Genomic DNA, 24,212 nt, shown 5'->3' with positions numbered 1-24,212 from the left:
CAACTATCATGCTTCCAACTAGTGTGCATCCTATAGGCAACTCTCATACTTTCTTTGACCAACTATTAAACTTCCTGTGACCATCTATGTACCTCCTGCGCGCAACTATTACACTTCCGGTGACCATCTATTATACTTCCTGTGAGTAACTTGTGTAATTCCTACGAGCACAAGTCCTATGATCAATTATTATATTTCCTGTGATCATAATTATACTTCCTGTGAGCAACTAGTATACTTTTTATGAGTAACTATCATACTTCTTGTGAGAAACTATTATACTTTGTGAACAACTATTATACTTCTTGTGAGTGACTATTATACTCTCTGTGAACATCTGTTATACTTCCTGTGAGCAACTATTATACTTCCTGTGAGCGACTTGTGTACTTTCTTTGAGCAATTACTCTACATCCTCTGAGCAACCATTGTACTTCCTGTGAGCAACTGCTGTATTGCATGTGAGTAACTGTTATCATACTTCATGCGGGTAACTATTAGATTTTATGTGACCCACTATTATGCTTCCTATGAGCAAGTTGCTACAGTTCCTATGAGAGTCTACTGTAGTTTCTGTGAGTAAGTGCTGTAGTCCCCTGCCAACAGCTGTTGTGGGTAGTGTCATAAGCTGTCAAGGGTCGTGTGAGAAGCCGCTGTACTTCGTATGGGCAAGTGTTGACGATCGTATGGGCAGGTGTTCTGGGTCCTGCAGCAGGTGTTGTAGATTCGGATGGGCACCAATTAACAATTCGTGTGAGCAGGTGTTGTTGTTCGCGTGAGAGGGTGTTGTGGTTCGTGCGGAGAGGTGCTAAAGTTCGTGCAGGCATGTGTTTTGGTTCGTGTAAACAGGTGTTGTAGTTCGTGTGGGCTTGTGCTGTGATTCGTGTGTGCAGGTGCTGCCGTTCGTGTCAGTAGATGATTTAGTTCGTGTGGACAGCTGCTGTAGTTCATGCTGGGCAGGGGCTGTATAGTTCGTGTGGGTAGATACTGTGTAGATCATGTAAGCAAGTGCTGTGGCACGTGTAAGGCAGATGCTGTAGTTCGTGTGGGCAGATGCCGTAGTTCGTGTGGGTAGGTTGCCGGAGTTTGCGTGGGCAGGTGCTGTAATTCGTGTGGGCTGCAATTCGTGTGGGCAGGTTACCGGAGTTCGTGTGGGTAGGTTGCCGGAGTTCGTGTGGGCTGTAGTTGCTGTAGTTCGTGTGTGTAGGTGCTGCAGTTTGCGTGAGCAGGAGCTGTAGTTGCTGCAGGGAGGTAAGTGTAGGTCGTGTGGGTCACTAGGTGTCGTGGGGCAGGTTGAGCTGGCCAGGCCGGGTGTAGGGCACGGACGGAGTGAGGTGTTCTAAGAATGTTCTCGCAGTATTCACTGATTGTACCTCCACCCCCTCACGAAGCAGTCATTCCCGCTGTTTCTCTCCCCTCGATATACATATGTATGTATATATTACAAGAAGGTATATATATATATATATATATATATATATATATATATATATATATATATATATATATATATATATATAATGTGTGTGTGTGTTTTCCAGTCATTTCTTGTAAGCTTCTCTCTCACTGTGCCCATAACTTCTCGTACAACTGTACACTACACTACCATGTACTGGCGCAGTTACAATATCCCTCCCTGTAGTTATGCTACATGTAAAGCTACTCTCTGCTGCCATGTCTCCTGTACATGTACATTGTTGTGCACTTTTGCCTCTTTACATATTGTTATGCACCCGTGTGCCGCAGGCAACCCCCTCCCCCCCTTCCCCCCTTCCCCCACCCCCCACCGAACCGGCAGAGGGGGGGCGGCCCGGACCCCCCCCCTCCCCCTGGTCTCAGCTGTAGCCAGGACCATCTGACGCAAGTTATTACGGCGAAAATCTATACCAAACGATCTGGCGGGCCTGCTGGCCTAAAGAAGGGCCAGGACACTGGCCAAGGTGCTGCTGTACTGTCGGCCCGACGCCAAGACTGGCCAGGGTGCTGCGTACTGTTGGCCAGGCCAGCACTGGCCAAGGTGCTGCGTACTGTTGGCCAGGCCAGCACTAGCCAAGGTGCTGTGTACTGTCGGCTTAGCCAGCACTATCGAATGTGCTGCTGTTCTGTCAGTCTGGCCAGCGCTGGCCAAGGTAGTGCTCCACTGTGGCGCGGTCAACACTGGCCAAGGTGCTGCTGTAGTGTGAGCACATCCCACACTGGCCTTCACCTTGCAGCAGACAGGCAAAATGTTCATTTCTCTCTTTTTCTTCCCCTTTAGCGAGAGAATGATCATTAAGTCGATATAGGAATATCATTAAAGTATTTATGGAATATATCCACATGAATATCACAAGACCTGGGATCTCTCCATTAGCATTTGTTCCATCAGAGCGCGAGTGCACACCAGGGCAGTGTGGGTCCGTGGTATCAATCAGGAGCATAACCACGTCCTTCCCCGGAAACTGATGGGTTAAGACTGACGTTATCTAGAGAGAGAGAGAGGAACTTTCCCCCCCTCCTCCTCCTTCCCTCTCCTCCAATAATGGCGCATCGCGGCATTAAGGTTTTCTCTCCAGTTAATTAATTTCTCAGGATTTGTCAGAATTTGACGGTCTTAAAATTACACGTTCAAATGATTTGGATCGCCTCTAATAATAAAAGCCTAGAAATCGTGCAATTCTGATGGTTCTCCTTCAAGATCTTCCTACTTTATCGTCCCGCTGCGTGATATTTTAGGGGATTTTCTTCGTTAGTTTTATCAAGAGATTAATTCGGGTATTACTAATCTTGCCATGGGATCTTGGGCCATTAATGGTTAGGGCAGGAGATGGAAGGTCGCTTGGCAGGCAGACCTGGATGGTGGCGGGAAGGAACAGCGAGGTGTGGGGGAGAGCTGTTGTGGCTAGAGGCATGGGAGTACATGGGAAGGACGGATAAAAGATGTGTGATATTCCATGAAGAGGTTATCGGCTGGAGGACAGTGGCAGTAGTTGTGGCAGATACATGATAGTAAAGCAAGGGACACCGCGCCTCCCACCGCTCCCTCCAACTCAATTACCGACAGAAAAAAAATGCTGAGATGAAACACCACGAGGAAGGGACGGAGATACTGCAGTGGATATTCCGCGTGAAAGTGTGAATGGAAAAAATATTTTCCTACTCTTGCTGGAGCAGCGGAGGATCTCCGGAGAGGAAGGCCAGATCTGCCACGAAGGAAAGGGTTGATATTTAAGATGAATTTGAAGGTCTGGTTTTTCATTCTACATACAGGGGTAATAACTGTTGAGAGATACCAATATTTGACCAGTTTTGATTCGGATATGATGGTCGTCTTCGCACAGACAGTAACTGGTGGTAATTTATTTCAGTATTCTAGGAGTCCATAGAGCTGAGAAAGCCTTGCCTATGTTCCTATGATGTTTTACTTTTGATATAATACTATTACTTCTGGTCGACGAATCTCTAATGTGAAGAAGTTTTCGTATGATGTTGAACGTATTTAGCATTTTGCAAACTTTTTGTAGATGTTCTGAGGGTCTTCGCTGTTATAAAGGAAATGTTTTTATACCTTTGAGTCTTTCTTCATAAAGTTTGTTATTAAAGGACGAAATTGGTTTTGTTGCTCTTCTCTGAACTCGTTTTAGGTTTTCCTTGTCTGTAATCAAGCTGTGCGACCAGAATTAGACAATATTCCAAAGGAGGTCGGACCAGTGTATTGTCGTGAGTGAGTACTGTATCCTTTTATTTGTAGATGATATTTCTTGTTATGAAACCTAACATTCTGTTAGTTTTATACTATGTAGCAAGTGATTGATATTTGGTTGTGATATGGTAACTGATAGTCACTCCAAGGTCTTTTATTTCAAATAATAGTTTACTAAATGCTCTATGTTCATGATTAAAATTCTTTTCCAAAGTGCATTAATTTGCCTAAATCACTACGAATCACTGGGCAGTCGTCCTTCTGACAATACACACACGAGTTTTTTGTCATCGGCAAATTTTGCAGTTCAGCTGGTGAGTCCTGTCTACTGATCATTGACACGCATGATGAAAGTTATTATTGGTGCTTCGCGAGTGTGTGCCTTGGGGCACCCCACTTGTCACGTCAAGCCAGTCATGTGCTTCCCCGGCTGATATACACGTCGTTTCGTATCTGTGAATCGGTCCACCGTCCATGCATGGATGATTGTATCTCTTGCGTCGTGAGCCTTAATCTTACAGAGCATCCTCGTGTATGGTGCTTAGTCGAAAGCTTCATCGTACTTCGTTGCCGCTTCCTGTGTTTGTGATGTACCGCCAAGAACAGCCGAAGAAAGGCCGCATTTGCTCATATGAATTATCTGCCATGCGTAATACACCGAAACCACAGCCCCCTATTCACAACCGTACTCCACAGACTTTTCTATGGTTTCCGACGGTTGCTTCACACGCCTTGGTTCAGTCCATTGACGGCGCGTCCGCCCTGTATACCATATCGTTCCAATTCAGTCTATCCCGTGAACGCCTTTCACCCTCCTGCATGTTCAGGTCCCGATTACTCAGAATCTTTTTCACTTTATCTTTCCATCTCCACACACACACACGCACGCACGCACGCACACACTTATATATATGTATGTATGAATATCATTCATTTGGGAAGCCACGTTGATAATCATTTACCAGTGTGTTTTCTTCTCATGATTTAAAGATTCTAATAATATTGTGGCCATTGTCATGGGACAGGAAACGGGAGTGACAGCTCGTATCCCATGGGATGGGATATTGCAGTACCATCTCGTGGCCAGTGGTATATCACGGGCTTTGGGATTCCCAACTCGTGGCATGGGAATATGAGAATCCCAGCTCGTGGCCAGAGTCGAGGGACGAGATATGGGAATCCCACCATGTCAGCAGCAGTATCGACGCCTGAGGTACTTGGAATAGCATGGGTTGACTGTGGTCAGAGACGGTCGCACACCTGCTAACACCTGCCCTACCTACACCAAGCCATTGTAGCTCCAGATGATGGTACAGAGATGGGCTGAGGCAACACCCACGACACCCAGGGGGTGGTGGATGTAGCCAAGGTGTAGCTAAGATGACCCAGGGTCACTCCAAAAGTGTACGTACAGCTGTGGGCGAGCCCAGACTTAACTACGAGAGGTAGGGGCACAGTGAGTGATACCTACAATATAGCACTAACATCTTCCTCATATGGTTTCATGGTTCTAACACCAACAGCTGTCGCTAGATGATGCTTGGGGGGGAAATCACTGTCGATTGGGTCTTAAACTACTAGGGATGAAATCCATTTTCCACCTGTGTTCCCAGCCGGCAGTCCATAAACACAAGTCACTGAAAACATTCCGGTAAAAACATTGCGTGAGCCATGAACACGTGCGGGGAAAATAGTCTCACAAGCTGCGCCAGGCAGCGAAAGGACAGATGAAACTCATAAACATGTTTAGAGCACGTTTTGGAATATGTTTGGAACATGTTTATACGATAAAATCAGTGTGAATATATGAGCATTAATGTGTGTGTGTGTGTGTGTGTGTGTGCGTGTATTTGCTTTTGTTTATTATGTGTAATAGTGTCTGTTTGTTTGTGCGTTTGTATATGTTTGTATATATGTGTCTGAGTGTGAATATGTGTGTGTCTATGCCTATGTGTATGTACTAATGATTTCTTTCTGTAAAAGTAACTGCTTGATTTAGTTTACGTGTGTGTGTGTGTGTGTGTGTGTGTATGTGTGTGTGTGTGTGTGTGTGTGTGTGTGTGTATGTGTGTGTGTGTGTGTGTGTGTGTGTGTGTGTATGTTTGTGTGCTATCTGCATTAATCACGTCCTCAGACTTCTAACTTCATTCATCCACCACTCTCTTCCTGTAAGCCTAGATTTTATACCTTTTTAAAGTTTGTTGTTTTATTTCATGTTGTATCCTTTGGTGATTCTGTCCTTACATCGCTCGAAGAATTGTTCACTCTCCTCTCCTTTCCCTGTAACGCAGCCTTCTTATTCTCATCCCATCTTTGTTGCTTTCCTCTGGACGTTCTCTATCAGCTTATAGATTTTATTCAGGATCGGTGACCAAACTTTGAAAAAAAAAAAAATTGTACCTTTAACCTTACGTATAATGTAAACACCTTGCTGAATAGTTCTTTATCTATGAACTTGAATGGAATTGTAATATTTGCTTGCAGACAGTTGGTCTCCATATCTGTTGTCCTAGGATGGAACACTGGTAACAGGTAAGGAACGATATCGACTCCGAGTTCCCGCGCATACACAGATTGCTGAGGCTTATTTCCTGCTGTATGATAATATACCGAAGTTCTCTTTCGCTGTGGCCCATTCTCTTTACATTTGCTCCGGTTGAACATCACCAACCATGTATCAGAACAGCTTTGGAGTTTGTCTTGGTCCTCTTGTGTGGTGAGGCAATCCTCTGCGCCCTCAACTTCTCTCATGACGTTCGCATCATCTGGAAACACATTCAGGTAGGAATTCCTACTTTCTGGCAAGTCATTGACATAGATTATAAAGGTTAATGCTCCTAGAACAAAACCCTGTGGCACTCCACTAGTGACCTCATCCTATTTTGAGAAGGTTCCTTTGATATGCGTCCTTAGTTCCTTTCCGTTATGACAATCTTCTATTCTTTGAAGAAGTGTCTCCCTTCTTTCTTTTTTGGTGATCCAGCTTCTTAATCATCCTACCACATGTACGTGTCAAACGTTTACTGCCAGTCCGCCCAGCCATCCCTATTGTCTAAGACAGAGCTCACTCTTTCGTAGAAATCCAAATGGTTCGTTACACATGACCTCCTTTCCTTAAAACCAAACCGTCCCCCACTTTCGTAACTTCTTCTCTATAACACGTCATTCATTTGTTTTCTAATCATCTTTTCCAGTACCTCACACAACATTTGTTAGCGAGACCGGATTATACTTATTTACCTATTCCTGATCTCCTTTCTCATAGATAAGTAAGGTGTTCGCCTCTTTTCCACTCCATTCTCATGGTGAACGTTATTTCAAGAGATGTGTTCAATGTACCTGCACACATCTTCAGCACATATGGTGACATTACATTAGGGCCATGAGCCTCGTCGGGGTTAAGACCTTTTAGTATTCTGTTAATGTCTATCAAGATGCCTCATTGTTTTGTAAAACTTCCTCCTCATCCCATCTCACTGGTATTGAAGTTATCGTGTATTCCACTGTGTAAACACCTTCGAACTTGATATTCATTTCCTCGCATATTCTTAACATCATTCTCTACAACCCTTGCCTCTAAATCCCATATCTTGATTACTGTAGAATTATTTATTTGTCGTGTACGGTGAGGAAGTTTTTGTACTCCTTGGTCCCCCATTTCTTGAACATTCTCCACTGTCGTACAATTTCTTAAAATTTTGTGAGCTGTCTACATTAATCATGTCCTGAGTCATTCTCTTCCATGTGCGTGTGTGTGTGTGTGTGTGTGTGTGTGTGTATGTGTGTTTGTGTATGTATAAGGTCGTTATGCCTCATCCCAGTACAGCAGGGTACACATGATCAGCATTACCGTCAGTATCAATACTGACATTAATCTTGGTATTGTCAGTACTGTGACCGCACGTTCATTTATTGAGTGTCAGTACGATCGTGTGTAACCCACGGTGCGTGAACATGACCTACGTGTTCTCAGCCATTATTAAAGTAAAATAGGAAACAAGGACAAATCTTGTGTTGGAGTTTATTCTGGTAAGTCTTCGTATAAAGCGATGAATTGTTGCAGTCAAGTTTTTCCGTCTTGCTTCTCCAAATTTTCTGCTTTTGTGACTGTGTTATGTTTCACGTGGCTGTGGCAGTGCTGATGGCGATGACAGACAGTACACGGCGAACACACCATCGGTATAAGTCATGCCATAGGCACTGATGCCTGGATTTCAAATTGTTTAAAAATCCATCAGTACGAAGTTTCGATACTGAGAGTACATCAGTACGACGTACACACCATCAGTAATACTGAGAGTACATCAGTACGACGTACACACCATCAGTAATACTGAGAGTACATCAGTACGAAGTACACATCATCAGTAATACTGAGAGTACATCAGTACGAAGTACACATCATCAGTAATACTGAGAGTACATCAGTACTACGCACACACCATCAGTAATACTGAGAGTACATCAGTACGACGTACACACCATCAGTAATACTGACAGTGCAGAAAATACTGACAGTTATACTGACCGTGTGTAGCCTGCTTAAGACACCCCGGGTGTTGGGGAACCACTACGCCTCGGGAAGGTGTTTTGTCTATCCGGCTGTTGGGTGGGTTACACCACACCATGTGAGGGAGGAGAGAGGGAGGGAGTTTCAGCTCGGGTGTAGCTAGTAAAGGTGTCGGAGAGTTGACAATCAACCCCAAGTTAAACATCAATTATCGACTCGCATCGCTAAATGATATTGATCCTTGATTAACTGGTGAGGTAGGTAGGGAGGGAGGGAGCAGCACTCTCCCACATACACCATTATGCACCGAGTTGACTCCACACCAACAGTGTACAACTGGGCAGGACGATCACCATCAACCCACAACTCATCATGACCATCTCCAACACCACACAACTCAGCAGGACTATCACCAACACTGGGAAAACTCAGAATGACTATCACCAACACTGCACAGCCCAGTATGACTATCACCAACACTGCACAGCCCAGTATGACTATCACCAACACTGCACAGCCCAGTATGACTATCACCAACACTGCACAGCCCAGTATGACTATCACCAACACTGCACAACGTACTATCATTCATCGCGATCATTTCAGCTGGAAACCATGTATCTCTAAAGTGTTCTCTCCTGAAGATGAAGATTATCTTGTGTTTATTTGTCGAAGATTTTGTTTTCGTATTCAAATTTCTTTGCAAGCGAGATGAAAGTTGCCAGACACTGGAACTGTGAAGGTTACCAGACACTGGAACTGTGGACGTTGGAGGTGTCCAGACAGCTGGAACCTTGGACGCTGGAGGTTATTAAACAATGGAACTGATGCAAAAAATCTTTCTAATTATGAGCATGTAGGGTACAAGGGAAGATAGGGCACTAAGACATGGTGCTATGTGGCTGGACGTGGGTATATAGGAGACTGGATGAAGTTTGAATACGGTTATCAGAAAGTTTTCAACAGTGTATTGGTAGATGATGACCAGCCATACCACAAGGGGACCTGGTTGACCAGTGGAGCTCTTGTTCCTGGAGATCTATCGTCCTAGCTGTAATTGGAGGCACTGAAATCCACTTGTGAGGGCGATACATTCCCCACCAAGAAATTTACCCCTCATCCTACCACACCAGACCACTTCTGACTTATCACATGACACCTTCACGTACTCTAGCTGTACTGCCGTGTGCTCTGGCCTCCGTGCATGTAAGTACATACTGATATGAATACACTTTCCTTGGGAAGGGCTGCTAGTGCCCGTGCACTTCCCACCAGACCACCGTGTCGTATAGAGAGAAAAACGTGCTTGTGTTGGGATGCGGATCTCGCCAGTGGGTGTGGGATACAGTCTTTCATTAGTTCGCTTTCTTTGCTGTCATTACAGAATGCATGATGACAGAAATGATTCGGATAGAAACCCCTCCTCCTTGTGTACCGTTGTTTGTCGCTAAAGGAAAGGAGTGAGACACCACCACCCGTGGTGGAGGAGGAGGAGCGGGGGAGGAGCTGGTCACTTTACCAACATCGCCTCCCCGGCTTTCGCTCTAAGGCTTCAGTCGTGGGATTAACTTGTGTGCAGTGGAGTAATGATTATCGCTGGGTGTTATACTGTGGTGAATGCCGTGCTGGTGCGAGACTGGTGTAGCTTGGGTTCACCCGTGATGCAGAGAAGATGTTTCCAGGAAAAACACTCGTCATACTTCCATGATTTCTGTGTTCGGTCAGTCTGCACAGTACTTTAAGATACACATTACTGCCGTACACAGGGTTGTGATGCCACCACAGTCCCTGGCAACCACCCTCACCGTCACCATCTTTGTCACCATCATCACCAACACGGCCATCATCACCAACACCACCACGGCCATTATCACCAACACGGCCATCATCACCAACACCACCACGGCCATCATCATCACCAACACCACCACGGCCATCATCATCACCAACACCACCACGGCCATCATCATCACCAACACCACCACGGCCATCATCATCACCAACACCACCACGGCCATCATCACCAACACCACCACGGCCATCATCATCACCAACACCACCACGGCCATCATCATCACCAACACCACCACGGCCATCATCACCAACACCACCACGGCCATCATCACCAACATCACCACGGCCATCATCACCAACACCACCACGGCCATCATCATCACCAACACCACCACGGCCATCATCAGTGTCACCGCTGGTATCACCACTCTCTCCAACACTATCAGTGTCTCCACCTCCATCACCAACAACGGTAGCATCAAGGGCGCCGCCATTGTCACTTGTCTCCACCATCACCACTGCATCATCATCGCCACCATCACCACCACCACCGTCTCCACCATCACCATCACTCCCCCGAATTATTTCTAATCCGCCACAGTTGTCAATATAGAGATGCAAATTACCTTAATTACAACAGTCAGTGGTGAATCATAAACACAGGACGAATTAACAACTCTGTTGTTTCTTTCTTTCCTAAAAAGAAAATTAATAATCTGCGGCAAAAATGGGATCCATTTTTTTATACCTATGTTGTTGTTGTTGTTGTTGTGATTGTTATAGACATTCTGGAACCACAAAAGAAAATGAGATACAAAAGTTTTAATATCGCCAAACTGTGATCTAATTAATCATATAATGCGAGCATCCCTTTTATACGAGGAAGTTTCCAGGCTGCGTTACAATCAGTAGCAGGGAAATGCCTGTAGCCTCCTATGGCGCGTGAGGTTTGTGGACGAGATTGCTCTCCTTCCCGTCAGCGGAGGAGGATGGTGTATACAACACCCGCTGCTGCATCCTCGCCATTCACAGTGCAACAACCGAGCCTGGCCTGGCCTGGCCTGGCCTGGCCTGCAGCAGCCAGCATCTACCACAGTGTACAGCCAGGCTGCTCCCTCCTCCGCCTCCCACTGCCGCCGTATATTGATAAAGTTGGCAACTTGCACAAAAGGTCCAGAAATTACTTATGCCGGCCTTACCCTCCCCGTACACTCGAATTTTCACATCCATGTGTACAGAAGGTCTTTCCTGAAGTTTGAAGGTATTTCTCTCTCTCTCTCTCTCTCTCTCTCTCTCTCTCTCTCTCTCTCTCTCTCTCTCTCTCTCTCTCTCTCTCTCTCTATCGAAATTGAGGAAAAGTTCTTCAGGGAAGGGTTTATGAGAATCGTGATCCTCTGCTGAGTCTGGATGGTTCGGTCGGCTGAGACTTGTGTGACGAGTTACCATGGTGGGGGACGGGCGTCACCCAACCCATTCACGTTCACAAGTAAACTGTTGTACCTGAGATTACACACACACACACACACACACACACACACACACACACACACACACACACACAGGGAAGAGCTGTAGAGGATGATATAAGGTTAAGTTGCGAGCTAAATGACAAGGTAAAAAGTGTTCTTAGAGTGGAAGACACTTTAGCCCAAACACCAGTGAGATGGGATGGGAAGAAGGAGTTAGAAAGCATTGAGATGATAAAAGGCATCAACAGAATACATAAGGATCTTGACCTATACAAGGCCCATGGATAAATCTCTTGAAATGCAGCTCAAGATGTACTAACTAGGGAAAGGCAGAGTGCCATGGAGGTGGTGGAAAAGGGCAAACGTACTTACCAGCAAGACAGTAAGTAGACCTGGAAGAGACGTTGTTGATCTATTGTTGTTCAAGATGTCACTGGACAAACGTAAAGTACCAAGGTAGAGGTAGAAGATAGACGTTACACCCCCTTTGTAGGAATGGAGACTGGGAGGAGGTGCTGAATGAAAGAACGGGTCTCCCTGACGAGTCTGGTCCTGAAGGAAATGGAACAGACAGAGACCAAATGGATGACTTACCACAGAGGAAAAACTACGTAAGTAGAAGGGACAACACTATTTCAGGAAGAGATGATCCAATATAATGAAGCTCTTGAGATTTCTACGAAAAAGTAAGCTTTATATTAGACAAATGAGAATTCTGCTGGGATTATAGTTAGCCAGAAAGCATTTGACACTGTACGACGTAGGAGGCTGATGAATAAATTGGACTTGGAAAGAGACCACTTCGACTGATGGAAGATTATCTTAATGGAAGGCAACACAGGACGCGTGTTAGAGGAGTTTCCTCGAAATGTCTTGCGACCATTATTCTCCTTGGTTTATGGGAGTGACTTGCCAGATGAACTGGACTTCTACCTAAATATGTTTGCGGATGATGCTCATCAGAGAACCGAAGAGGAAGGAGGCTCGCATCAACCGACAGTATAAGGGGAACTGTACCATTTTCAAAGTTGGTCTAATACGAGGTTTGAAGTTCAGACCAAATAGATGTAAATTACTGAAGATGGAACACAGTGCAAGAAAGCCCCAATATCGATATTATTTAGCAGGAAATAAGCTGTTGGAATCTGTTTGTGAGAGGGACTTGAAAGTTAACGTCATCACCAAACTGCTGCTGGAGTCCCATATGAGGAGAATAGTAGAGGATACAAATTGTTATTTGGCAGATAACACATTGACATTCGAGGATATGAATAAACATATATTTAGCAAGCTGTTTACAGCCTACGTTAGGCCAAAAGTAGAATATGTGTCTCAAGCTTGGTCACCGTACTTCAAGAATGCACAAATATCTAGAAGAAGAAGGCAGCAAAGATGATACTGAAATTAAGAGAGTTAAGTTACAAGGAGAGGCCTTATATCTGCCAGTAATGAAAGAGAGAAGAGTAAGGGATGACCTGATCACAACCTTTTCAATTTCCTTTAACCAACTCGATAACGTAAACAGTTGTTGTGTTTTTTCCTTTAAGATGCAAGGATAGAACAACATGAAACTGGGCACGAAACATTAAATAGGATGAAAAAGACGTAATTATATAGTTCAAGAGTAACGAGCTATGAGGTAATTAATGTTTACAGGATACAGAAGTTTAAAATGTTGCATGGTATTCGAGAGACCGGGGGGCCCCCATCTTCCCCGTGAAATACAAATAGGTAAGTACAAATTGTGAGCAAGGTGTGCGGTGACTGTCAAGTTCCCCTCCCTGGCCTAGGTTCCTGCACAGCTTAGGAACGTTTTAGAGATGGGTCGCCTTCCTCAAGAGTAGAACCCTCACCCCAAGCTGTAATATATAGGTGATTACGAATAGTGAATTACTCCACATTCGGGGGGGCCAGCAGGGAACCCGCACGTCCAACTCGTTTTTTGAGGAGATGATGGAGGGATTACAGCTTCAGCCAGCCCATGGCACAGGTAAAGGGGGAGGGACGAAATACCACTGGAACCCCTGGAAGTAATATTTCGTCCACATAACAGTTTCACTGTGGCTGATTACGACGCGGAATGAACATGGGACGTGAGGCGGTGGTGTTGCTTCCAGCGAATGATAACGAGGTGCTGGCATTTTTTCTTGACCCAATGTTACGATAAGCTTTGAAAGATGACACGGATCATATGTCTGGATGTAAGGGTAGTATAAAGTTTATGAAAGAAAACGGCGGAAGGGTAACACAGTCAATAGAAAAGAAAATGAACTTTAGTAAACTATCGTGGTACCGGTCAACATCCCCGAGCAGACTGCAGTCAGAGATTATTATTAGATACCAGTATGTACGGTACATGAGCTAGACTGTACCAGTATGTATGGTACATGAGCTAGACTGTACCAGTATGTACGGTACATGAGCTAGACTGTACCAGTATGTATGATACATGAGCTAGACTGTACCAGTATGTACGGTACATGAGCTAGACTGTACCAGGATGTATGATACATGAGCTAGACTGTACCAGTATGTACGGTACATGAGCTAGACTGTACCAGCATGTACGGTACATGAGCTAGACTGTACCAGTATGTATGATACATGAGCTAGACTGTACCAGCATGTACGGTACATGAGCTAGACTGTACCAGTATGTGCGGTACATGAGCTAGACTGTACCAGTATGTACGGTATATGAGCTAGAGTGTACCAGTATGTACGGTACATGAGCTAGACTGTACCAGTATGTACGGTACATGAACTAGAGTGTACCAGTATGTACGGTACATGAGCTAGACTGTACCAGTATGTACGGTTCATAAGTGAACTGTGCCAGTACGTGCGTGTGCTAAACTGTAGGGTATTTTGAACGCTCTGTAAGTGAAGAGTTTTGGATTGAAATTTTATGTAAAAGTCGTAAAGACTTGTAGAATGAAAGTTAAAAGTTGAGGGGATATTTATCCTCAGACCTGAGGTAGGCGATTGTAGTGACATGGAACAGAAATAAGGAAAGAAAATTGCAATGAACATAAAACTGTGACCAAATCATTTAATGCTAAGTGGATGAAGGGTATTTTGGAGGTTTTGTAACTAAAGGAGGTGACGGATTAACAGAAGAACCAAAGAATGAATCCTTTGGTTCCTTAAGATTAAAGAAATCTCCTGGCCGCATTACGGAAACAGAATCGAATGGTAAAGTCAAACAAGTCACAAGAGTTATAGCGAACGGATAAAAAAAAAATCGAAAACTGAAGAAAAGAAATAAGTTGCATTATTATAACCCGAAATTAATGGAAGTAGTTTTGAAATGGAAAAAAAAAAAAGCCATTGAAGAGAGAGAGTTGAGGTACTGGTGGTAAAATGGACAGAGAAGAAACAAGAGAGTCTTCTCTAAGAGACCCTGAAACAGGTCATTAAAGATGCCCATAACACAGACCCCGAGACTGATGAAGAATACGGGGGACAATGACCAGGAAACGCTCCTACTGCTCAGGAAGTGAGGCTGAGGATATTGGTCTGGTGCAGAGATATGGGGGCGTAATGGAATCATAGGGACGTAGAAATCTACCGAATGAAGCTGTAAAAAGGACCATCTCCTGGAAGTAAATGATGAGGATAGGCTTGATGAAGGGAAGAGTATTCGTCTTCCTCAAACGAATGACAGCAAAACTGCAGGTTCTAGAAAGATCTCTATGTGGCTTCTCCAGGACTTAGCTGTTCATTAAGCTCAACTATTACTAGAAGACATTGTGGAGTGAGAGGGAGCCATACATAAGTCCTTGAAGAATTCCAGGCAGAAGACCACATCCCAACCAAAGAAGAAAGTGTTCTGAAGGAGGAAATATGAATACGGGAGTTATGTGAGGCTACAAGTACAGTAAACTCATTTTTTTTTTTTTTTTAGATGAAAGAAACGAAGAGTTTAAGAAAGCACAGCAAGGATATGAAAGGACGGCCAGTAAAGATAACACACACTGTGAGGATACACAGCCAGGAGGTACTCGAGCGAGCCATGAAACCTACTGACCATGAAGAGTTCTGTGAGGTTTGCATTAGAGGGAGACAGATCAAAGGAAGGAAAAGAAAGAACCGAGAAATTATTCATAGCGCATGTAAAGGAGGGCGCCACTGAATACTAGAGAGCAGATCTGCCCCTATGTTAGAACAGAAAGACAAGGTATGTTAAGGCAGCAGAAGGATTACAAGGAGGGATATACAAATGCTGATACATTTAGTAGTAGTTGGAAGAGTGATGGAGTCTAAACACCGAACAAAGGAAACCATACCCAGAAGTTGATGGAGTTACAGAGATGAAACATTTACAGGATATGAAATCTCTCCAAATCTTTCCTGGGAGGTAGACAATAGCAAGGAAGGAAATGAAAAAAACAAATGAAGATGAGGATGAGCCATCTTGGTGGGGGGGGAACCTATAGTTCCAAGAAAAAAGTATATGATTCATTTAAACGCCACATAATGGAAAAGTAATTATAGGAAAAATTTGCATAATGTTGTTTATGATATATAGTTCTGCAAAGAATTTTAATGGACCAGAACGACTACTGAAGGAAGAGAATGATGGTTGGTGTAGGAGGCTGAGGGACACGCTGCTCAGCGATGATGAAGATATGATGATGGGAGGTTCTCACATCACAGAAATATAACTGGAAATTTCTACATTCACATGAAGATAAAGAGTCATAGAGAGACAAGTTTCTTAGTGTATAGAATATTTCCTGTCTCGCCATATCACTGAGTACTCTGAAGTAAGAGTGGTTGATTCACCACTGATGGTAGATCTTATCTTTACGTATGATAACACTGATATGATAGATATCAGGTGTAGTACATTACATGGGGAAGGTGTTTATGTAGTGTTTACATATGATGAACGTGATGGTGATGAGATAAAATAGATCACACTGTAACCTCGACCCAAAGTGAAATAGTCATGGAAATTATATACAGCCAAGCAAGTTCTCTGAGAGCTTGCTGCATTGGTTAATGAAATTCCATATTCAGTATATCAAAAATGAGGAAGCTAGAAATGAGGATGGGAACATCAGGAAAGAAGAACAGGGAGGAGTGAAATATTGTAGACAAGACAAATGAGATCACAAAAGTATTTCATTCATTCATCAAAAGGAAACTGTCAGCCAGAGAGCTGCTAATCAAGTCGAGGAATTCAGACGGAGTGGTGATGGATGGGGATGACCAAAACATATGACTGGAAGTAAGGGTGAGTTCAAAAACGTATTCACAATGGAGGAGACTACAGCCTCGCCACTAATGAGACAGGACGGGGAGGAAGGCTTTGAAAACACTGAATTTTTTTTGTTGTTGTAGAAAAGACATAAGTATGGTACTGATGGATCCTGAAACCATATTACGCACATGGACCAAATGTGCTCAGTGAGTGTTTAGACACGCTTGGCGGGCAACTGACGATGTTCTAAAAAGAAAATCTTTGGGAGAGGAAGCAGAGCGAAGAATGATGAAGAGTCAATGTAGCGCCTATGTATGAGAGAGATCAGTAAGTTACAGTGAAGCACTGAGTAGTATTCCTAAGGAATGTGGTTTGCAAAACATTGAGAAAGATTATGAAAAAGCAAATATATGATAACCTGTAAAGGAGAGACTACTTAAGTGAGGCGCAACGTATGTTCTGAGAAAAGAGGTCACGAGTGCAAATCTTTTGGGCTTCTTTGGAGGAGCGAACTGAGCTCTGTTTTAGGCAAGAGAGTTGGATGGATGGACTGTGTGACATTGGACTGCCGGGAGGCATTTGACGCTGTCCTATTCAAGAGATTTGTAAGGAAGTTGGATTACCTGGAAGGTTAAAGAGAGACTCTTCTTCTGAACATGGGATTCGTATCTGAGGAGCCTTTTCTAAGCTGATTTGGGTAATGGATGGCGTACCGCAAGGGTCAGTTTTATGGCCGTTACTGTTCTTTATTTACCAGAGGAACGCCATGAATACCTAATCATGTTTGCAGATGATGGTAAATGATAAGAAGAGAAAGTACTGTGATGCGGACTGCCTCGTAGAGAAGCTCCAGACTGTTGGATTATGTGGATGACGAAGTTTATTCAAAATAAATGGAAAGTGATAAAGATAGCACAGAGTGAAGCAGGAAGGAAGCTGCTCGAGTCTGTGTGCGAAAGGGACCTGAGGGTCGACATTCTACACAACCAGAACACCACGTCAGGAGAATTGATAAGGAGGCAAACTATCTATAGGTTCATGTCAGACATACATCTACTTACATGGCTAGTAAGGAGATGTTCTATAAGCTATCTGCACCTTGCTTTAGGCCCAAATAAGGACATACATCTTACGCTTGGTCACCTCTCTGGAAGTAACAAAAGAGGGTTGGGCAACAAGGGTTGTGCCAGGAGGAAGGGAGCTGAGTCACAGAAAGAGTTCAGTGTGCAGTTGTCTGTCATGAAAAAGAGGAGCAGATCCTCAAGGTTTTTAGATCAGTCTGACAATGTCGATAATGAACAGAATTTTCAAAGATTTGAAAAAAGAAATGTGCAACCAAAAGTCATGGCGACAAATTAAACGAGAAATATGATGGAAAAGATATAAAACAGATGTTTTAACGGAATATGGTAATGGATGAAACTGCTAGTACACATAGTATGCAGAAGTTTAAGAAGTTGTATCATAGTAGATGAAGTTCAAGAGATGAGGCCCCACGACCAAAGAACTCCCATCCTGCACTGTACGAAGGGGTAGCTATGCTTGCAAACAAATACAAATGCACGCACACACATTCGTACAGAACGCATAAAAGGCATACACAGGTATTACACAAACACACACACACACTCACTAGCAATAGTTACATTTGCATTAGGGTCGTGTAGGCAGGGGATACTTAGGGAGGCAAGGAAACTTGGAGACAAGGAGGAATTCATTAGGGCCGTCATCAGAGGTGATGGACCAAGAGGAGAGAGAGAGAGAGAGAGAGAGAGAGAGAGAGAGAGAGAGAGAGAGAGGCAAAGAGTAGCAAACAGATGACAGTAAACTGGGAAATATCAGATGAGGCCAGAGGACGAAACGCCCGCGCAAGAGAGCCCAGGGTTGTTAAGTGATGGAGATGGTCGACCACAAGCAGTGTAAACAACTGCAGATGGATAGTAAAGATTCTGAAATTCAATGATCGTATTAGGAATATCTCACTGTAGGATTCTTTATAACACCCTCATCTCCTAATACTGCATCCTCACTAGCTCTGCACTTTGACCTAACCACGACTGGTAAGGTCAGAGGTCAACTCTTTCCACGAACAGACACACTTACAACACCATTATTGATATGTGGATCGATAAAAGTGGCGGTGGGATCCCATGAAATATTTTTTTGCACCCTTCTCAACTCTGAAGTTTCCCTGGACGAGAGATCGGTGATTGTGGCGCGCAGCTTTACTCCATTCCGGACAACATTAGCACAGTATGAACACTTTGTAACTGGCTTTACCTCGCTTGTCTTGAAGGCCCGTAAAATCAAACGTACCATCTGTGTGGGAAAGGCCACCTCAGATGGGCAGGGAGGAACCCCATCACACATATCTACTTAGAGGTATTTCAGATTGTTCCTCCGAGATAAGCTGGTGTTTTTCTAGGTCTGGTAATCTCTACTGCTTCTCAGCTTTTTTGTTTACTCCCATTATAGACCTGGAACTTTTCATGAAAAAAAAAGATATTTATTAGCTTCCCTCTGGAAAGCTTTATCTGTATACATCTGTCTATCATTCTCACTATCTATCTATCGTATCCCAGTGTCTTCTGGTGGTCTTCATTCATACTCTGGTAACCTCTGGGAGGTATTTTATCATGAGGAATTTTGTGTTTCGTGCATGTTTGATATAAAAATGATAAACAACAGAGGAGCCAAGACAGTTCCCTGGGGAACTGCAGTTCTCACCTTCGAGAGCGTTAGAAACTGCATGATTTAGACACACACACACACACACACACACACACACACACACACACACACACACACACACAGGGAAGTGAAAAGCAAGGAGGATTGCATCAACTTACAAGGGGACCGACCGAGGCAAGCTTCAGAGCTGGTCTGGTGCATAGTTAATGAAATGTACTAGGGATGGGACACATGGAAAGAAGACCTCAGTATGAACATCGTCTTGTAAGATATAAGCCGCAGGAATCTATGTATGAGAGGGATTTGGGAATCGATATCCTCCTTAGCCTGTCGCCAGAATCCCACAACAGAAGAAAAATATAGGATACGAACCGGCTCGGCTACTGACAAGTATTTGAATAGCATTCAGAAATATAGATAAGATTTTCACATCCCACATGAGGCCAAAACTAGAATAAGCTTCTCAGTTTGATCACCACACTTAAAGAAGTACAAATAACTAATAGAGAAGGTCCAGAGGAGGACAACAAAGATAGTACAGAGGTAAAAAAGCTGAGATACAGGGAAGGTCTAAAGGTCCTAAAGTTGCCCACCTTGTAAGAGAGATGATCACAACCTTTAAGTTTTCAAACCAGTTTGATGACTTAGTAAACAGATCTTCAAATGATGTGTGGCTAGAATGGCATGAAACCAATAGCATGAAATTAAGCAAGAAACTAGTTAGAAAGTATATAAAGAAGTACCGTTGTAGCAGATGAGTTTTGGATGTGCGGAACAGAGTTATGAGATAGTGACTGTGGACACCATACATAAGAAAGTTGTATTAAGAGTAAAGTTCGAGATGGTGCCCACACGAGTGTGGGCCTTCTTCCCCTTCCTCGACAAATAAGTAATTACAAAAAGGTAACTAAACATACACACGCTCACCCAATGAGGTCAGGATGTCGTAGGTGGAGGAAGCATAGAAAAAATTACATTCGTTTGAAAAACCCAGACGACAACTGTGAGGAAAAGGTAGCTCCATGTTGGTGAGGCAGGGTGCTAGTGGCCAGGTGTAGTGAGGCTGGGTGCTGGTACTTGGAATACTGAAGCCAGGCGTGGTGAGGCTGGGTGTTTATATAATACAGAGTTGGTTGCGGTGAGGTCGGGCGTTGTAATGTTGGGCGGGAGGACGCCGGATGTGATGAGACCCCCGCAGAGTGAGGCTGGGCCTGGTGAGGGTGGCAGGTAGGATGAATCATGAGTGGTGAGGCTGGCCGGGGTAGTAATCTGGCTGAAACAAACAGTGACAGTGAGCAACTCAAGAAGTCTGCAGACATAAAACCAAACACCCAGGCCCCAGTACCCGTATAGCTCTACAAACCATAAAGCCCCCATATCCTTGACTCCCTAATATTTGAAATGCTCCACTGTAAAAGGTGGGTGGCTGGTATGAGCATGGCAGACACTGTGGTGTACGTTAAGAATTTACAGACGTGTGAAGTAGTCCATCTGGAGGTGAACTGTGGCGCCACTGGTGACATATGAAACACTTGTATTCCTCACTCTTGTACCTCCCAGAGGCGGGTGGCAGATGAGAAAATTACCCACAGGATAGGTGCGCTTCACCTCATTGGTACCCAGTCAAGAGCACTCACTCGGTAGAGGAACAAGAATAGGTTACCTAGGTGTAGCGATGCTCCGTCGGGCCAGCCAGTGTATCGCCGGCATGACCAAAACAGCCTTAGTCGCTACAGAAAGACTTCGTTTATACCTTGTGACCTGTTGCAGGGCGACTCACACTACCCGGAGTCAATCCGCCAGTGCGGTTCACAGTCAAGACTTATTACATCAAGCTCACCTACAAATCTCGACTAACTTTTTCCTACAACCTTAGGAGATGTGTATAAAGTAATCTATAACCACGAGAGACGTATATAAAGTAATCAACACGATAAAAGATGAAATACCAGACACAGCGAGATCAATAAAACAATACAGGCTATCCAAGAAGAGGACAGAGCGCTCCACACAACACACACACACACACATACACACACACATCCTCAAAATATTTCCCACACGAATTCAGGACTGCAGGATCAGACTCATACTCATAGCAGGACAATCACCAGCAACACAGAGAATGGTACAAGCCGATATCTCTCGTGGAAGATGGGCAGAATATTAGAAAAATATAAAAGTTACCACAACTATGATACAAAGGAATACAAACAGCAACAGACCACTGGGTCTTTTCGAGGCTGTTCGAGATAGTGCATGATAACAGAAACTCGGAGATTCTTGCGGTAAAAGTTAGAAGGCATACAGAGAGTAACCTGTATATTGTCATTGTGACGAAGGAGGTGCAAACCATGTAAGCTGTATACTTGAAGCGAAGTATTTATCAAGTCTTTTCTTGAACGTATCTGTAGTATAGGTTTCAACCGCTTTGATTGGAAAATCGTAAACAGTTCTGTTGAAGAAAAAGTACTAAGCCTCCTTCGAGGTAAAACGTTTGCCAACGAGTTTTCTATCAATTTTATTATGAGTGAAATCAAACGAATCAAGTCATAAGTAGCTTAATAGATGAAGATTATCAAAGTCTTTGATCATTTGGAATACTTGTATTAGATCACCTCTTCACCTTTTAAGTCGTTTAACTAATCTCGTAGGATTGGTTTCTCAGTCCGGGGTCCTTTTTTTATTCTGTCTGTCATTTTCAGGTAAGGTGACCAAAACTGAACACAGTATTCAAGATGTGGACGAACCAATGAACTGTAAAGAGTAAGGATGATTTCCCTGGACTTAAATTCGAAGGCTCTACCTATGAATCCAAGAAATTTGTTTGCTTTTCTATGCATTGCTTGCCTAGTTTTAGATCACTAGAGATTATTACTCCCAAGTAGGATTCATGCTGTAGCTTGCCCTTTCGTTTTTACAACCGATGTGTAAAACTTTGCATTTATCTATAGTCAGATTCACATGCCACTTTTGAGCCTAGTTCCTTAGTTTGCCTATGTCGTTTTGAAGCTGCAGACGTTCAAGTTCATAAGTATTTCCTAGCTTTGTATTATCAGGGAATTTTGATATGTTGTAATATAGCCCATTATCAATATCACTGATGTATATATATATATGAAAGTATATAGTATATAAGTATATAGTATGAAAGATATATTTTTCCAAAAGAAGGAACAGAGAAGGGGGCCAAGTGAGGATATTCCCTCAAAGACTCAGTCCTCTGTTCTTAACGCTACCTCGCTAACGCGGGAAATGGCGAATAGTATGAAAAAAAAATTATATATATATATATATATATATATATATATATATATATATATATATATATATATATATATATATATATATATATATATATGTGTGTGTGTGTGTGTGTGTGTGTGTGTGTATATGAGAAAGAGAACCGGTCCCAAAGCTGAACCTTGTGGCACTCCACTCCACTTGTTACGTCTAAGCATTCTGAGGCTTGGCTGTTAATCAATTTTTTTTCTTTATTACGGCCAGGCGACCATTTTGTGGTTCACTGAAGTACAACCCCATCAGTGATATTGCGACTTAATTTTTACTTTGACATGGAACCTTATCGAAAGCTTTTTTGAACATGTAGATAGATAACATCACCTGCTTTTTTTTTTTTTTCGTCATGCGCGTTGCTTATATCATAAAAGAAATCGATCAGATTTTTCAGACATGAGCGTTTGTTTAATAAGTGGTAGTCCTTTAAATGGTTTACTGTTCTACCTCGAATGATGGCTTCCATACGTTATCCAACTGTAGCTAAGCTATTAGGACGATCATTTCCGTGCTTTGACTTGTTACCTTTTTTTGAATATCGGTGTTACATTGGCAAACTTCTAATTATCTGGAACTTTTCCTGTAGCGAGGGATCTACTGAAAAGGTCAGTCAACGGCTCAACTATCATATTTTTCGCCTCTTTCATTGTTCTCGGATAAAGCTTATCAAGGTCTGCCGTTTTATTTACTTCCATTCCGTTTATTGCTGAAAGTATGTCTTCAGCTTTTGTGTCAAGCTGTTGGAAGAACTTTCCTCCTCTCTCATCGGTGTAACTGGATTCGTGTCAAGGTTTGTGTCTTCGATCGTAAATACGGATACAAAAATGTCATTTACAGTTATTGTAATGTTTTCGTTGTCCTGAATCTAGTCACATACAAAAGAGAATAATCTTCGCCCGGCCTAGATGCTCTCCACTTCCACTGTATGTCTTTCGCTTGGTGGAGGGTACACGTTCTGAACCCCTTGCTTGGTGGAAGGTAGGCGTTCTAAACCCTTTTCTTGGTGGAGGGTAGATATCCTGAACCCCCTTTCTCGTGTAGGGTAAATCTTCTGGATCCCGTGCTTGGTGGAGAGTAGATATTCTGGACGCCTTGCCTGGGGGAGGGTAGTCGTCCTCGACTCCAGCTCTGAGTGGTTCCTGGAACCTGAACTAGCCAGCTAACAGACACAAAATCCCAACTCTAATCTACTTATCTGCCTCTAACACTACCACTGCCTGTGAGCGGGGCATGTAGCGCCACTACAGATAGAGCATGACTGTGGATGCTCTTGTAGGAAGATGTTTAATAGAGGACCAACTGGTCTGGAAAATGGTTCTCGAAATTTCATCAGGAAAAGCGTTAAAAGTTTGAGAATTGGTCACACTATAGTACCTGAGCGTCTTTACTCAACTAAAACATGGTCTCAAAAACGTATGAGAAAGTCAGACATGGAAGAAAACGTTGCAGTGATAAACAGTAAACTAAAATTTGAACAACGCTTCTAAATGGGAGTTAACAGTGTAGGTTCCGCGTTAGGATATATCCAACAATCATCACTGGAAAGAGAAAATAAAAACG

General features: G+C 43.4%; 1 protein-coding gene across 2 annotated transcripts in view; it reads left to right on the top strand.

The window, feature by feature from the left end:
• LOC139751591 (protein turtle homolog B-like) overlaps window positions 1-24,212 on the top strand; it is a 900,734-nt gene that overhangs the window by 409,989 nt on the left and 466,533 nt on the right. The gene's annotated exons all lie outside the window — the stretch shown is intronic.

Source organism: Panulirus ornatus, chromosome 11 (assembly GCF_036320965.1).
Source record: "Panulirus ornatus isolate Po-2019 chromosome 11, ASM3632096v1, whole genome shotgun sequence".
Classification (NCBI taxonomy): Eukaryota; Metazoa; Arthropoda; class Malacostraca; order Decapoda; family Palinuridae; genus Panulirus; species Panulirus ornatus.
The sequence above is the reverse complement of the archived record's forward strand: the minus strand, read 5'-3'. Positions and strand labels throughout refer to the sequence as shown.